The sequence below is a fragment of the Mauremys reevesii genome, linkage group 3, assembly GCF_016161935.1.
Source record: "Mauremys reevesii isolate NIE-2019 linkage group 3, ASM1616193v1, whole genome shotgun sequence".
NCBI classification, from domain to species: domain Eukaryota; kingdom Metazoa; phylum Chordata; order Testudines; family Geoemydidae; genus Mauremys; species Mauremys reevesii.
Genome location: NC_052625.1, coordinates 181,271,813 through 181,289,618, shown reverse-complemented (window position 1 = coordinate 181,289,618; position 17,806 = coordinate 181,271,813). Strand labels below are relative to the sequence as shown.

Genomic DNA, 17,806 nt, shown 5'->3' with positions numbered 1-17,806 from the left:
TGACTGCCCCAAAGACATACAGAATGTCTGATAGAGGAAGGAATTTAATTCCCTCCAGGTGCCTTAACCACAAACCCATCCTCTGCTTCATTTGATTATCTCATTCTTATTTGTTTGAGCAAATGACTGGAATATACAATTACCTGTGATAAATGTGACCTGCAGAAGAAATTGTCAATATCTTACCACATTGAACTAGATATGTTGAATTATTCCAACAGCTAAACTAAGAGGAGCTTTCAGCAAATTATGATTTAAAATGCCTGTTACTACTTGCTCATTGGCTAATACCAGGCAAAGAATTTTGTGTTCATCACTGATCCTCTGAGACATCTGGAGATGTGAAAGACAGAAAAAAAATGCCTGGAGGGAGTGGTGGAAACCCTGGATAAAAGTTTGCTATTTCACCTGAGTATCAAACCATGATAGGTTCAGCAAGAGATGGATCCAAATGAAAACCTGGACACCAAATTTTGGGAGTATTTGAAATAATTTTTGCAAATACCTCAGGCTTTATTGCTGACCCAAAGCTTGCACTGGCAAGGTGCAGAGGCCAATATAAGCCAGCTCTCTTTTGAGGAAAGGGAGCAGATCCCGGAACCTGAACTTTAAAGTTGTTCTTTCTGATTCCCAATCCAGATCTGTATTCAGTATATGTTTCCTACCTTCTATAATTTACAGACCTAAATCCCCAGATTATCCATGAGCATGAACAGTGGTGCACACTTTAGTATATACCCACTGCAATAGCTATGGAGAATGCTACAGAATGAAGCAGGAGCAGTGTAACCATCTATCCAGGTCATATTCTGAATAAATGGAGGTATGCAGTGTTGATTGCAGGTAACACAAGCCTCCACTCCAGGCTCGTGACTGGCAGCTCTGTCTTTCCACCATTCCCAATGTAGTCTTCACCTTCAAAACTGCTGTATGTCATTAAGTTGGTGCACAGCTTTTTCCACAAGATGGGGTTGAAATGGAGCTATATAGTCGTTCGTCCACCAACCCATCCCCCCCTACATTCCTGAGCTCTGAGCTCCCAGTCATCTCTTTCCAGTGCTTTGGATGTTGCAGTTAATTTTATCTAGTAACACTTTGCAGGATCAGAGACTTTGACTCAAACACTTAAGCATGTGCTTAACCTTAAGCCAGTGAGTAGTCCCATTGAGATCAGCGTTAAGCACTAACTAAGCACTCTTTGCAAAATCAGAGCTTAAATAAATAACACAATACAAAACACATCCATAACTCTTTAGCATTAGATATGTAACAAGCAGTCAAACATTACCAGTTATTTTCCCATTATACCATTCTTTGGAATTATGCAAATTAGCAAGAATAAATTCTAGTTCTCCATTCTCATCAATAGGTGGCACTAGCATTTGATATTTTCTTTACATTTACAACAGCTAGATTTAAAGTCTGCCTGAGTCCTAAACCAGTTAATTTACTCAGCTTCTGTTCTAGTCCCCTTCCCGCCCCCTTACATTGTGGCTGACCATTATGCAGTGTTAGTGTGGACTATATGTATTTTGTTCCCAGAGAATTTCACAGACATTGTGCAGGATGTTTTACTAGATACAATACTAAATATTCATGCTACTTTTGTCCTTTTAAAATTGTTTTTGTCATTTTGACATTTACACTTGAGTAGTAAATACTTTATTAGAAGGTACGCGGGGGATTGTTTGCAAAACATCAGTGAGTGGATCAAATTTTTTTTTAAAAAAAGTCTATTTGTTTATTTACAAAGTTAATGTGCTTTGACTTGCTATTTGAGTTGTGTTGTCTGGCTGTGACAAGTCATAAGTTACATGATATTGTATCATTTTCCTGATTGGACGAGTGTAATTCATAATCAGGCTTCTATTGTAAACTTTTGTATTACCTTATTTAATATTAAATACACTGCATATTTTCAAGTATATGAACTTAATATTTGTTTATTGGACACATTGTAGTAAAACCGTCTTGTAAAAATTAACTGAAAGCAAATGCAAACATGGCAAATTAAATTAAAAATTCCAGTGAATATTCATTGAATTTTTTATTTCCTGTTTTCATCCTACCTTACTAATTACAAGCCCAACACTAGCAACAAGCCATTTCTACAACTGCAACAAACTCTTGTGATTTTTAATCCTCTGATTACGATTTGTCTGGTGCACTATTAAGAAAGGCCAAAATGTCTATTATCTTCTGACTGAAAGGGAAACTACGTTGGTTTGAATATTTTGCCAGCCAGCTATTACAAACATGGTTACAAGAATGTTGTTTCAGGATTTTAATGGTTTATTGTGTGAATCATGATAGTGAGCTCTACAGCTTTGACTGTTTCAGGGTTCTACAATTTGATTCACTGGCTAATGCCAATTCAGCCTAGTTTACATCACATATGAGTATGCCAATAACATTTAGAATAATTCAATGTTTAAAGCCTACATGCATAAATCTCTTAAAAGTGCATATTCAATGTAGTTTGGGGAAATAGTCAAAGAGCAGCTCATTGTGAAAACAGAACCTATATTATGCAATACTGCTAAGATTAGTGAAAGTTTGGGTTACCTGTCATTCAAGTGTCGATTATGCAGAAGTTAGAACTGCCTCAGGCTAGTATAACTTGTCAACTTTTTAGGTTGGTCTTAATTGATAAAACCATATATTTTTCCTTTTGCTTTATGAAGCAGATCCTGCACTACCTTCTCAGTTCACTTTCCTGAACTGCAATTTCACAACTTTCTTAAAGTGCACAGATTTATTTTTATACTTGAACTCCATGTTCATATATGATTTTTGAAAAATAACTTGTATATGCATTTTCTATGACACTTGGGACTGTTAAAGGCAAATGCTATATGCCATCCATATCCCCATGGCCAAGTCTGGTATAATGGCCTGATCCAAAATTCATGGAAGTGAATGGAAGGACTCCCCTTGAAATTAATGGGCTTTGGATCCAGCCCTAAATCCTGTGTAACTATATTGTCTTCAATGGTGTTACCTTAAATTTTCACTAGAGTGCCAGAGAGTTGAAGATCCAAACATTTTAGGACATTCAGTGGAGTCAAATTAGCCTTTATCCCCAAATGAGACACAAGTTCCAAATTGAGTATTAAAATGCATGAACTTTTCCTTACATGTATTTTTACTGTCTTTATTCAGCTCTGTTTTATACATGGAACATTTTAGTGTTTCCCATTTTTCTATAACTAAATAATTCCAAATCATACACCTAAGGCTGAAACTTGTTTAACTTTGGATTTTAGGTTTCTTCAATGTATTGCAAAATCACCCAATGTGATGCAATTTTGTTTTCAACAGCAGACTTTGCAAAACAAGTATTGCGTAACTAACCAGAATGTATCTTTATCCTTGCATGTACTTAGCAACCTTGTTGGTCTAATTGACAAAAAGAATTTGTCCTTGTAGAGCAGTTTAGCAAGACACCAAACAGTTGGGGAGCGGGGGAGGGGAGGGGAGGAAATGAAGCTTGCTTATATTTGGCACTCAAAGAAGGATTAGCATGGACAGAGTCTAGTAAGCCTATTGTATGACTGCTAACTAGCCTGTTTAATATTAGGGATAGTAACATATGCAACATTTGAAACCTTTCATTTTTTAAGGCTAGCTTATTGGCTGGTCCTGTGCAGATATTCAAGGGGTTTTGGCAGAGGGTGCTAGAAACCTTCTCTTCATGCCTCTGCACAAAGCATTGGAGTGGCCACAAGATGCACAGCTGTGCAAGTGCAAGGTATGCTTCTCTGAGCTTGCTTTCAGCCAGAACGTATGACATAGTAGCTTATAAAATAAAGAAAAATAATTAATAAAAACTGTGAAAGAAATGGAGGAAAATGCCAGTCACATCACCTTACGCACTACTGGAAGGTGCTTAGAAACTGTGGTGATGAAGGTGATGTAAGAATCTAAATTAGTTCAACACTCTTAATTCCAGGCTAGTGCCGAGAGTGGTACTAGGTTTTCTAAAAGGGAGGCACTAGGCGTGCATGCTGCAAGCTCTGAAGTGCTACTTTGTGCCCCCAGATGTCAGCAGGAACTGTAGAGGAGTTGTGAAACGGTTGCACAGCAGATACAGCTCTTCCTGGAGACTCCAAGTCAGGAATTCCTTGCTGGAGCGCTTAGGCAATGCAGACCAGTACAGCAGTTACACCCCCCTACTCCCTGACTCTGCTGGCCAATGACGGAGGGGGTTCTGGAGCCCTGGATCCTCCCTCCGCATTGGCTCCTTTTCAGACAATTTAGGAGTAAGAGAAAACAGAGAATAGACCACTCTCTCCAACAACATCTGGTCAGTCCCTGCAGAGTGGCACAAGGGAGCGAGGGAAGCAAATTGAGCCCTCTCCTGCTCTTTGTATCCAGTGAATGGCTGGCCAGAATATGGCCATGCGTCCTTGGAAGCTAATAACTTTGGTCCACACTTCCTCAGAGGTCCTAGAGCTCTTGGTCAGACTTATAAAGACATTTAGGTGCCTAAAGGTGCAGCGAGGCCCCTAGTCAGATTTTCAAAAGTGCCTAGGCACCCAACTCCAACTGAAATCAGGTTAATACCTACATTTTAAAGATTAATACCTTTCAAAATCTGACCCCTTGTGACATAGCGCCTCCTGGTGCCCTCACTGAAGAGTATCTGAAGAGCCATAATTTACCCTATACTTTTTAGGGAGTAGCAGGCAATGACATGCCAAAATATAGAGCAAAACTAAAACTGCATGTAAAGGTGGCTCAGCCAGTTCACAGAAACACTATGTTCACCGTGACACTGTTTGCCTCCACTGATCTCAGGTGAAGAACATTCTTATGTCTTATAACTATGGCCTAAAGAGTATTTCCTGTAGTAGCCATTGCAAGTATAATGCACAGAAGTTGGAGAAGGGGGAGCGAGTTTACATCCAATAAGGGTAGTTTCTGAGAGGGATAATTTGTGTTCTAGTTTTGAACTACAGTAAGTTATTTAAGTTATTATGTGATCAGATTGTGTAATTAAAGCATTTCAGTCTGGGTCACCACAACCCCAACCATTATTTCCAATGGAACATCTTATGAAAGATACACAATCTACTCATGAAACCTCTCTAATTATCCTCTCCTTTTATACTTCTGATAAGTGCCCTTAGTTTGATAATTTCTAAATTAAACTATTACGTTAACAGCTTATGTGGGTGTTGATTTTTTGTCGTCTCACAAAAGTCTGAAAGATATTGACCTTCTGAAAATCATTCAAGGGACAGCATAATGAACACAGCTGCTCTGGCTTTTATTAATGGTGCATTAAGGGACATAAGGATGCCCAGTACCTCAGATGATGAGACCTATTATTACAACTATTCTATATCTGAAAGAGTGCAGCATGAAGTATTTTGATTCTATGCCCAGGTCTATCTTTATGTTCATCGTAACGTGAAGTGAAATAAAATATATTTATCCCAAATATCCTAAAAAATTAAGTCAGCTTTGTAGATTATCTATAACAAATATAGGTTGGGCAGCTGCCCAAAATATTTAATCTATACTGATGTTTTATTATCCATGCAGCATTATTGTTAAAGATAGAAAGCCAACTGTAGTCACAGGTCAACACATACACTATTAGATTGTATGGCACAATCATTTATTATCTTACTCTCTTCCAACAAATGCGTTGTTGGAGATCAGTTTGCTAAACTTTGTTAGGGTGTTACCATTACTTTAAGCAGGGCCGGCTCCAGGTTTTCTGCCACCCCAAGCAGGGTGTGGGGGGGTGAAAGCTAACCGGCGGCAATTCGGTGGCAGCTTAATCGCGCCGCTCCATTCTTCAGTGGCAGTTCGGCGGCGGGTCCTTCACTCCCTCTCTTCCTCTTCAGCAGCATTTTGGTGGCAGCTCAAAGAGAAAGAGAGGGACCCGCCGCTGAAGACCTGGACGTGCTGCCCCAATAGCGGACGGAATGCCACCCCTTTGCATTGGCCGCCCCAAGCACCTGCTTCCTTAACTGGTGCCTGGAGCCGGCCCTGACTTTAAGAAATATAACCAGAATAAGTGACCTGGAGAATTTTGGAGTCTCTGCCAGTTTTTAGAATCACTGAATTGTGGGACTGGAAGGGACCTCGAGAGATCATCTAGTCCAGTCCTTTCCACTCAGTGCAGGATTAAGTACTCTCTAGACCATCCATGACAGGTGTTTGCCTAACCTGCTCTTAAAAATCTCCAATTATGAAGATTCCACAACTTCCCTAAGCAATTTATTTCAGTGCTTAACCACTCTGACAGGACGTTTTTCCTGATGTCCAACCTAAACTACCCTTGCTGCAATATAAGACCATTGCTTCTTGTTCTATCCTCAGAGGTAAGGAGAACATTTTTTCTCCCTCCTCCCTGTAACTTTTATGTACTTGAAAACTGTTATCATGTCCCCTCTGTCTTCTCTTCTCCAGATTAAACAAACCCAGGTTTTTTTCCAATCTTCCCGCATAGGTCATGTTTTCTAGACCATTAATCATTTTTGTTGCTCTTCTGTGGACTTTCTCCAATTTGGCCACATCTTTCCTGAAATGTGGCGCGCAGAACTGGACACAATACTCCAGTTGAGACCTAATCAGTGTGGAGTAGAGCGGAATAATTACTTTTTGTGTCTTGCTTACATTACTCCTGATAATATATCCAAGAATGATGTTTGCTTTTTTGCAACAGTGTTAAACCATAGACTCATATTTAGCTGTGGTCCACTATGACCCCCAGATCCCTTTCTGCAATACTCCTTTCTAGGTAGTCATTTCCCATTTTGTATGTGTGCAAGTGATTGTTCCTTCCTAAGTGGAGTACTTTGCATTTGTCCTTAATGAATTTTATCCTATTTACTTCAGATCATTTCTCCAGTTTGTCAAGATCATTTCAAATTTTAATCCTATCCTCCAAAGCACTTGCAAACTCTCCCAGCTTGGTATCATCCACAAATTATATAAGTACTCTGTACACCATTATCTAAATCACTGATGAAAGCATTGAACAGAACTGGACCCAGAACTGACCCCTGTGGGATCCCACTCGATATGCCCTTCCAGCTTGACTATGAACCACTGATAACTACTCTCTGGGAACGGGTGGCCAACCAGTTATGCACTCACCTTATTGTAGCTCCATCTAGGTTGTATTTCCCTAGTATGTTGATGAGAAGGTCATGCAAGACAGAATCAAAACTCTTATTAAAGTCAAGGTATGCCATATCTACTGCTTCTCCACTATCCACAAGGCTTGTCACCCTGCCAAAGAAAACTATTAGGTTGGTTTGACATGATTTGTTCTTGACAAATCCATGCTGATTGTTACTTATCACCTTATTATCTTCTATGTATTTGCAAACTGATTGCTTAATTATTTGCTCCATTATCTTTTTGGGTACCGAAGTTAGGCTGACTGGTCTGTAATTTCCCAGGTTGTCCTTATTTCCCTTTTTACAGATGGGCACTATATTTGCCCCTTTCCACTCCTCTGTATTCTCTCCCATCTTCCATGACTTTTCTAAGATAATCACTAATGGCTCAGATATCTCCTCAGTCAGCTGCTTGAGTATTCTTCGAGGTATTTCATTAGGCCCTGGTGACTTAAACACATGTAACTTGTCTAAGTAATTTTTAACTTGTTCTTTCCCTATTTTAGCCTCTGATCCTACCTCATTTTTCACTGGTATTCTCTATGTTCTACCAGCAGAATTGAGTACTCCCAGGGACCCTGTCAGGTCAAGTTTGCCTAGAGATAATCAAATTGTTAATCATAAGTAATATTCATGACAAGTGTTGTCCATTCTTCCAATTCTAAAATTGTTCACACACCAATCCTAATTTGTTACAATTGTGTTGAGCCCAATAACTTGTTTGATTAAAGTGTATCTTCCAACAAGGCATCTAAGTCTTGATTTGAAGACTTCAAGAGATGGAGCATCTACCATTTTTCTTGGTTGTTTCTTCCAATGTTTAGTCACCTTCACTGTTAAAAATGTGTGCCTTATATCTAATTTGAGTCTGGCTTTAACTTGCAGACATTTGGTTCTTGTGATGTCGTATGGGGCTGACTTTTAAGCTGGCCTACATGCCTTGTGATTTACCTACATGCAACACTGCTATTCACATCACCTTTGAATTCACAGTCCATTTTAAACCAAGTATCAGCCTCAGGTGAATGTGATCTTTCCAGTTCTCCAGGATCTTTTTTTTTTTTTTTTTAAACGATATGTATGGCCTGTAAATATGGACCTGGAATTTGGCATGCACAGCCATTTATAGACCCAAGTAAAATTTCAACATTTAAGTACCTGATTTGTGTTTATAGCCACAAATTAAGCTGTTCCCTATCAACAGTCTGTTTGCAGACACAGGTGAACTGCTTGCAAAACTCTATGTACAAAAGAGAAAGCTCAACTAAAACTCCCTTTGAAATGTGAGTTTTATATCTATATATCTGTGTTTTATGAGCTATGACTCATAACCTCAGTCTAGCACAGGTTGGCTTTCTTTAAAACTAAACTATTGATCTGTTGTACTGATACATTTTTAAGGTTTGAAAAAAAAACAAAACCAAAAAAAGCCACATTTCAAAATAAATATTTGAGTGCCTAACTGCCTTTGAGCTGCGTGATAAGCTATCTCAAAGAATGAAGCTTGAGTTTCCATTACACCCACTGTTCTGAGATTCACCTTTTAACACACAAGGCATTTCAGCATTCCTGGAAAGACTTTGCATTTATTTGTGCTCCTTTCAGTAGAGTTATAGATGAATAATTAAAAAGAGGGAGGAAAAGAATATTTATAATTAGAAGATTTAGAAAAATGTGATGTTTGCAGTGTTAAGTGGGCAGTCACTATAAAAATAATACCCAAAGGGTGCTATGAATGTCAATGTTTGGCATACAGACAACACAGCTAATACTAAGAAAAAGGTCACCAGTTTCTAAGGGACTGGGATAATTTATAAGATTTCCATTTAGGGTCCCAAATTTAGTTTACTGTGTACAAATTAAAAAAAAAAAAAGTCCAAGTCCATGAAATAACTGTGGTCCACTGTGTACTACCTTTACCGTTTTGAGCAGTAACTTACTCCATGAGTACGCCCATTGATTTAATAGACATACATTGAGCAGTACCTTATTTCTTGAGTAAGGATGGAAAATGAATTAAAAGGATTAACCAAGGATGATTTGACTAAGGAAAAATTTTTAGTAGTACTTTTAGAAAAAAATAATCCTGAAATCATAAGCAAAATATCATCGAAGTCAATAGGATAGTAAGATGTACCAGCAGAAGGATTAGCATATGAATCAAAGGAGAGGGAACTAGTTTGTACCATGCGCTGTACCTAGTAATACTGGGACATGCCATAGGACTTTGCATTTGAGAACTCTAGTGTTTTACAAAGAAGGATAAGTATCATCACCATTTTACAGTTGGGGAAACTGAGGCCAGAAAGCTTAGGTGACACCTACAGTCACACAATGAAAGAGCAACAGTAGAGACTAGAATCAGGTTGCCTGACTCCTACCCACTGACCTTTCTACTGGACCACACTGCAGTGTAGGGCAATTAGAATGAGCACACATTTTAAGAATCTGTGACAGTTTTCTTACTTATTTTCTTTGTCATGTGTTGAATTTCCTCTGTTTTTAGCCATATGTTGCTTTGTCTGCCTAATATAGAAGGAGGAAAGCTTTGCTTATAAAATAGGCCAATAGGTGGGGTATATTCTTACCACACATGACTTTGGGGAAATTAAATGGAAGCATCAGTTGCATGAAGGGGCTTGATGGAGAGGAATGATATAAAAATTGTTCATGCTAGTAAATTGTTTAAAGTAAGAGCTGAAAGCATAAATATGAGAGATGGAGAACATATAAAAAGTGTCCACATAGACTGTATTGCTGCTCTGTAATCTAAATGGGACTACAGTATCATTTGAAGATCATACAGGAATATCAGCATTTACAGAATGCAGCTGGCCACCAGTGCTCGTATACCTTTGCTCCACCAATAGCACTGATTTCCAGTTTATCTCTGCAGCCAATTCAAGGTATTCAATAAAGCAGAGGTTGAAAAACTACGGCCCAGGGGCCACATTTGGCCCTTGAGCTCCTGGGGTCCGGGACTTGCCTCGCTCTGCACATGCTGTGGCTCCGCGTGGCTCTTGGAAGCAGCAGCATGTCCCACCCCCCATTTCCTATGCATAGGGTCAGCCGGGGGCTCTGCACGCTGCCCCCGCCCCAACTACCACCCCCGCAGCTCCCATTGGCCGGCAACCATGGCCAATGGGAGCTGCAGGGGTGGTACCTGTGGATGGGGCAGCACGCAGAGCCACCTGGCCACACCTCTGCATAGGGGCCAGAGGAGGGATGTGCCACTGCTTCCGGGAGCTGCTAGAGGTAAGCGCCACCTGGAGCCTGCACCCCTGACCTCCTCCAGCACCCCAACCCCCTCGGCCCCACCTTCCTGCACCCCAGAGCCCGCACTGCCAGCCAGACCCCTCACCCCCACCTGCACCCCAAACCCCTGCTCCAGCCTGGATCCCCCTCCTGCACCCTGAACTCTTCATTTCTGGCCCCACACAGAGCCCACACCCCAACCCCCAATTTAGTGAGCATTCATGGCCTGCCATACAATTTCCATGCCCAGATGTGGCTCTCGGGCCAAAATGTTTGCCCACCGCTGCAATAAAGCCTGGGTCCCAGGTATCTACGAGGATGTCTACACTGCAATTAAAAACCCATGGCTGGCCCGTGCCAGCTGACTTGGTCTAAGAGGCTCAGGCTAAGGGTCCGTTTAATTGCAGTGTAGACAGGCAGGTTCAGGCAGGAGCCCGGGCTCTAGGACCCTGCAAGGTGGGAGGATTCCAGAGCTTGGGCTGGGGCCCGAATATCTATACCTCATAATTAAACAGACCCTTAGTCTGACCTCTGCAACCCTGAGTCAGCCGTCACACACCAACTGTGGGTGTCTATTTGCAGTGTAGCCATCCCCTTAGAGCCTGCTTCTCAGTTCAAGCTAATAGTTGAGATCTCACTTTTTCCGCCCTCTTCCAGGGGCACTGGCTGAGTTGCTCCACCTAATAGTCCCTACGTTTATATATAGGTAAAGTATTTCAAATGTGGTGTTAGTGCCCAGTTTTTAACTGATTTCTTACCCAAAGGTAGGACACTCTCAGCGGAGAGCCCTTCTCTCTGTAACTTGCTTCGCCCATTGCTCCAACAAAGCCCAAGATTGTTGACTTTCAGGATCCAGTGGAAGGTCAAATTTCTTACCCAGATGGAGTTGTTTCTCTTCTCTTGGGAGCTTCTTTTGGTTCTTCTCTTTATTAGTTACTAATTTCTGTGATTTTCTCCATTGTTGTGCATGCCATCAGAGCCTGGGCTAGGCAGATTTTACATTAAAAATAAGTCAATGCATTGAAGCAATTACTATAAATGACTTCAGACAAATGGGCAGGCAGAGTTTGTTGCACTGATTGTCTGTCTGTCTTGCCCCCTTATCCTTATGTTTAGCGCAAAAGCTACATAAACAGTGTAAAATGTACTAACTACATATCCAACCTCAGTGACACTGGTGTAAATCCAGAGAAATTTAACTGGCGTCACAGTGGACTCAGAAAAGATCAGAATTGGGACCCTTGTTTCTAAGGAATCTGATTCATTCCAAAATCTGGCAGCTTCCTGTGTCAGGTGAATCTCCCTGTTACCTCACATAGCTAATAGGCTACCCCTTTCTAAGATGAAGGGCTCAGTTGTGGTGCTTATAAGCCTATGCCCTGCTGGAGAAGGTTAGGAGGCACACAACCTGAGTGCTGATGCCAGGAGGTATTATACTTTTCACCTCCAGATACCTGGAAGGTGCATGGGGAGGGACACTACTTGCTGCACCTGTTCCACAAGCGGAGCCAGTGCTGGCCCCGGTACTGCCATCTTCACATGAAGGTAGGTAGGGCTTGCGCAACCCTCTGGAGCTGCTAGGCCTGTTAGCCATCTATTCGCTTTCTGCTTCCCAGCACTTGGAGCCAAATTATGTCCAGCTGCCAGGATGCATTGGATGAGGATGGAAGGCAATCCTTGTGCTTCCTGCTTATAAAGTGCACTCACGCAGGGAAAAGCATAATATCGAGGAGACTTTTAATGGAAAGATGTAGTGAGATCAATATTAGGTCATATTTATTTAACACAGGTTTCATCTTACTATAAAGTCATTAGCATTTGGCTCTTGATAACGGTGGGCTGAGCTGATTTTATTGTTCACTACCTTTGGCAGGTGCCTTCTAGAACATTATTTCAGATCATTTCATCCACATTTTCCTGAGTGCCTTTGCTAATGCATTTTTCAGTTGAGATTTTTAAGTAATGTTCATGCGCCTAGCAGTGGACTACCTGGAGACAGTGTGAGCTGTGCTCTTGGCAACCAGGATGGCTGACAGCATGCAAACAGCTACAGACAGTTCCTCACTCCCCAGCATGTGGTGGGACATTGGGATTGCATTAGTCTATACTTGCCGCATTCCAGTACATTAAAATAACCACTCCTTGCTTGTTTCTCAGCTGGGAAGAAGGTGGGCAATATTAGAGCCTTAGTCCATCAAATCCCTTGAGCTGTACGGCTATCTGGTAAATCACTCCATATGCTCTTTGTATCTGTTTTCCTTTTATAGCACTCAAAGGGACATAACTGCAATATTTGGCACATGATGAAAAATAGGAAAATACAATTCAGCCAAAATATTTTAATACAAGAAAATGCATTAAAAACATTCTGCATTAAAACAATGGTTTTGTTTAAGAGGTTTCCTTAGCCACTATTTTTTCCCCAGGAGGAAATGGATTCTTTTACCATTAGGCTAAATTTAGGGCTGTCTTCCACCCTGTCCCACTATAATTCTGGTACCAAGTCTAATAGACACCAGAGATCTCAGAAATGCTACTATTTGGGGGCAAGAGGAAAAGAGTAGTGTGTGTAGATTGTAAAGGTCCTCAGTGGTCTGTGTGTGGCCAGTTCCTCCGCAACTCAGGTAATCTAGTCTCCTTCCTCTTGTCTGGCTTGTAGATGGTTAGTAAATATTTTAGTGCCTCAGAGTAGGCTGGTCTACACCTCTTATCTTTAGTGCTTATTCTAAACGAATTGAATCAACAGGCCAGGAAATCCTAACTCCCAGTACCAAAGGGCTCCAAAATCCTTTGCCGTTTTTGTGCCATAGATAGAGCATCCAAAGTGACACATCATCCTCAGAGACAGTGACTCACAGCTAGGGCTTAAAAAAATTTTTTTTAATCTTATCTCTTAACTGTTTATAAACTGAACAAGTTGGAGGCGCAACCCCAAATGGCTTATTAATTGCCAAAATAATTACTTCATAGACCAAAAGCAGAGATGAAAAATGTTCACATTAATTTCCACTCTTAGTGTCTTTCATTGCTCTGGAAAAAGTCTTGTATCCTACATTAGAGGCTTCAGGCAGATTTCATGGTACGTGGCCAGACTGTCTCTACCCTTATGATTTAAAATATTTATTTTGTGATAGTGTAGTGAGTCTATTATTACTTTCCTCCCTATTATCTCATTTGTGCTATATAAATGCCGGCCTATCCGTTGTAACTTTTTGTCTTGGCTCCAGTATATTTATCTTGTTTTGGAAAGTTTTTATTAAGGCAAAGTTACAGTACTACATCTTACATCATATATTACTTATTCAGGATCAGATTACTGTTCAGAGAACCTGGCTAAAGATTTTGGCTTGCTAGCTAGGGATCTTTCCTTCTTTGAGCATGCATAAGCTCTGGCTGGATCAGGGCCTTACTATTTGTAAGTTGATGGAATAATCCTGCAATAAAGAACACAGTTGCAGTTCAGAAGGTATCTTCTTCAAGGGATAATGTTCACAGCAAGAAAGCAAAATAAATGACTATGCGCTAAGCAGAATAGGAAACAAATCATTTCCTCAGTTTCGGATCCAGTCCGTTCCTACAGCCCTGGGTCTGGGATCCAAACTATTCAAATGCATCTTTCTCCTTTGCCTCACAAACAGCCAAATTAGAGGCAGCTGGTAATGAGGAGGCCTATGCCCCAACCAATTAATTCCCTTCTCCTTCCTTCAGTGTAAAATAAATAAATAAGACCTTTGCAGTAGATGCCTTTCTTTCCCCCCTTCACTCCAGCAGCACAATGAAGAGAGGAGGAGATTCTAGTCCCTTTTAACCTCTCCAGTGCAAGCTGCTGGCTTTTAGCCATTCCGAGAGTTCCTCCCTCTAGTGAGAGTATAGAGCAGTGCTGAGGTCAGAGAATGCTCAGTGTTCTTTGTAGGTATGGAAGATTTATCCCAAAGAGTGTGAGTACAGGTGCAGCCCCAGTGGAGCTGCACCAGAGGCATTAGTGAGAGAAGTTTGAGGGAAAGGAAGCAAAGAGCTGGTTGCCCTATGGTTTCAAGGAGACAACAGGTAGGAGCCTGTTAGTGGGGTCACAAGTGGGAGTGTGGAAAGAGGCCTGTGACCTGACAATGGAGTTAGAAGGGAGGGAGGGGCCTGCATCCTAGTGAGGGGGGTAAAAGGGGAAGCCTATGACTCAGTGAGTGGGGAAGAGGTGGGATACAGAGTGGAGGTGGAGCCTGTTTGCCCATTTTAGGTTGAGCAGCTGTGGGAGTACAGCAAAGGAAGGCAACAGAACTGATTTATTGAGGGAGAAAGAAGAGCCCTGGATTGGTTAGATGATTTAATTTGGGAGATAAGAAATAATTGTGTGTGTGTGTGTATATGAAGGAGGGGTCAGAGATAATTTTTCGGGAGGAGGAGGAGGGAGTAAGGGTATCTAATTGCCAAGACCACCACTAATTTTGAGCACCAGCTGCTACTGAGCTAAACTATAGCACCCCTTCCCCCCATCAGCACCTAGGTAAGGGGAAAGAGAAGCTGAAGTTTAACCCCTTGATCTCCAGGGACCAGGTAGTGCCTCTGCACCCTGGCATTCTTTTTTGTTTGTTTGTTTTAAAATCCTTCTCCTACACTCCCCTTTCCTCTTCTGTTCAAGCTCACACTTTCTCACCATAGATTCAAAGCACATCTCAATATGTGTTCTTTCCACAAAGGCTGCTTTAGAGATTCCCTGCTGTGTGAAAGACACTTCCAAAAGCAGCACTTCTTACAGCAGTGACTGACAGGTGACACTGCTCCGACAGGTGCAGCTCTGCACAGTGGGTTGGCGAGTTGTCAATTGCTAGTGACAGACACAAAGAGAGAGAAGACCAAACCCCCAGAATATTACAAAGATACTTATATGGAGTACTGTGTGATGGGAGTGTGCTGGTTCAGCTTAGGGTGACTCCTTGCCTCTTCCCCTGGAATTCTGGTAGTTATATCCATCAGTTATACATTCTGGGTCAGACTTTCTTCCCCCACCAGGGGAACCCTGTTGTCTTCAGTGGAGTATTTGCACCTGACACCAGTGTAAGTAACAAGAGCATATACTGTACATAGAGATACTACTTTCATGTAAACCTAAAGTTCTTCATGTAGTTAATGAGGTGCAAAGCAATTTAAGGAATCCAAAAATAGACTGTTACACCTGTGTTGTGGAGAAAAACAAAAAAATTGACAAAATGATCTAAACCCTAAAGAGAAAAGCATTGTCTATTACTGTGACTGATGTAACAAATGACCCAACATTTTTCACAATATAACTCTGACAAATTTGAAAATATTTAGATGCTAAAGAGTTAACAGCATTTCTTTGCTCTCCTAATCAGATATCTGCCTTCCTTTCTGACACACCTGGCCAGTACTAGTAGCTGATGATAAAGCTGCCACTGAAAATAAGTAGTTCTGTTCATGTGTGTTCAGTCATTCCACAGCTATGAATATTGTCTTGTAGAGGAAAAGAGTTTCAACAGTATGGGTTGATTCTGATAATCATTTTACAGTACAGGAATTCGAAGAGTGGTAACATTCAGAGAGGAGAGAAGGAATTGTTTTGAGTAGCTTAGAGAAGTATAATTAGAATGGTTGAGGTGAACAAAATAGAATTTTAAGATGGACTTCAGAAAAAGCTCTCCTAACTGTGAGGTTGATTAGGATATGAAATAGCTGTGTTTTGAGGAAAGTGTTGTAAATCACATTGCTGATGTTACTGAAAAATTAGACTGGACAAAGTACTCAAGTATGTTCTGTAGAAAACAATCATCTGGCATGGAGATGGAGTAAATGACTTAATAAGATGTCTTTTTCCTTCTCTAATTTCTGAGATTCCTATGATTGATTGACAATTTTCTGCTTGCTAGGATTATATTCACTGTTAAAATTCTCAGGCATAAAATTACTTGGAGTCTGAATCTAATGTAATTACAAAGGTTGTACAAAAGCTACAACAGTGTTGCCTCAGAGAATGGCTTTGCAATGTTAAGATTGATTGTTAGGGCTCAGTCCTACAAAAAGCTGCTGGTAAGCACTTCCTGCAATGTGCTTAAACCCTTTATTGTAAGGGACTCAGTGGATGCTGAGGGGACTCAGCTGGGAAAATTCTGCATCTAGGAGCACAGGCATTTTATAACTTGCATCCTAAGGCCCTAATCCTGCAAACATCTACATGCAGTGTAACTTTGCTCGCTTGATTAGTTCCATTGACTTCAGTGGGATTACTCTTATGAAAATTATTTCCCTTTTTGTCATAAAAATGTCGGGACCATTTACACCGTTAGCTAATCTTCACAAAACCTCTGTAATGTAGTTATGCATATTACAAACTGGTAAACCGAGGCACGGTGACTTTCCCAAAGGCAAACAGTGAGTCAGAGTTGGGAACAGAATGCAGGTCTCCTAACTCAATAAGAAAATATTTGAAGTGTTCTTTACCAAATGTTCAATAGCGGGGTTGGGTACTTTTACCAAAAAGATAAAAACAAAAAGCTTCAAAAAAGATCCCACCCCATGAGGGCCTGCTTCTGCAGACCCATATGCATGTGGTTTAATTTTACTGATGGGGATAATCTTGGTGACTTCAATGGGATGGCTCTAGCAAGAGAAGTTATGTGTGCTTAAGGGTTGAGGCTTAAATATTAATATGAACTTAAAATGAATGCATCCCCATGCTGCATGTATGACACAATCCACTGGTTCTCTCAAAGATGACTTGGCAAAACACATCAGAAAGGGTATGTCAGCAGTGAGAGCTGGGGGCATGATTCTCAGCTCGAGGACACATACTTGCATTAGTTAGCGTCGCCGCAACAGCATGGGGTGATGGGACGGACAGGCTAGCCGCCCAAGTGCATACCCCTCTGAGGCTCTAGGTATGTATTTGGGGTGACTAGCCCCTCCTGCCACTGCAGCTATACTCTCTTTTTTAACTCACTAGCTGGATCAGAGCTAGTAGGGGCCTGTCTCCTCAAGCTGGGAATCAGCCCCAGCTCCACATGTAGACATAGCCTTAGAGATGCTCTCGGCCCCTGTCATCCCTTGCCTTTTTTTTTTTTTAATTCTCTAATAAGACTTTACTGTTGCTCAGGTTCAAAGACATAGTCCTGCCCCATTTATTTCAATGGTGCAACTAACCTTGACTTCTGCCCATGTAGGTTCTTTTATGGCTCCCATCACCATAGTATTTGACGTCAGTGTGAGCAGGACCGAAACTCAGGTCTAGTATCTAATATTTTTTAGGGTATGTCTATACAGCGAAGAAAAATCTGCTGCTGGCCTGTGCCAGCCGACGTGGGCTCACGAAGCTGTTTCATTGCTGCATAGACTTCTGGCCTCGGGCTGGAACCGGAGATCTGGAACCCTCCCAGCCCACAGGGTGTTAAAGCCCGGGCACC

The 17,806-nt window shown here is 41.3% G+C and overlaps 1 long non-coding RNA gene across 1 annotated transcript in view; it reads left to right on the top strand.

The window, feature by feature from the left end:
• Window positions 1-14,165: 14,165 nt before the first annotated feature.
• Window positions 14,166-17,806, top strand: part of LOC120401485 — a 128,898-nt gene continuing 125,257 nt past the window's right edge. The window contains exons 1-2 of the long non-coding RNA XR_005596482.1: window positions 14,166-14,444; window positions 15,089-15,446. This is a non-coding gene — a long non-coding RNA (uncharacterized LOC120401485). The remainder of the gene's footprint in view (window positions 14,445-15,088; window positions 15,447-17,806) is intronic.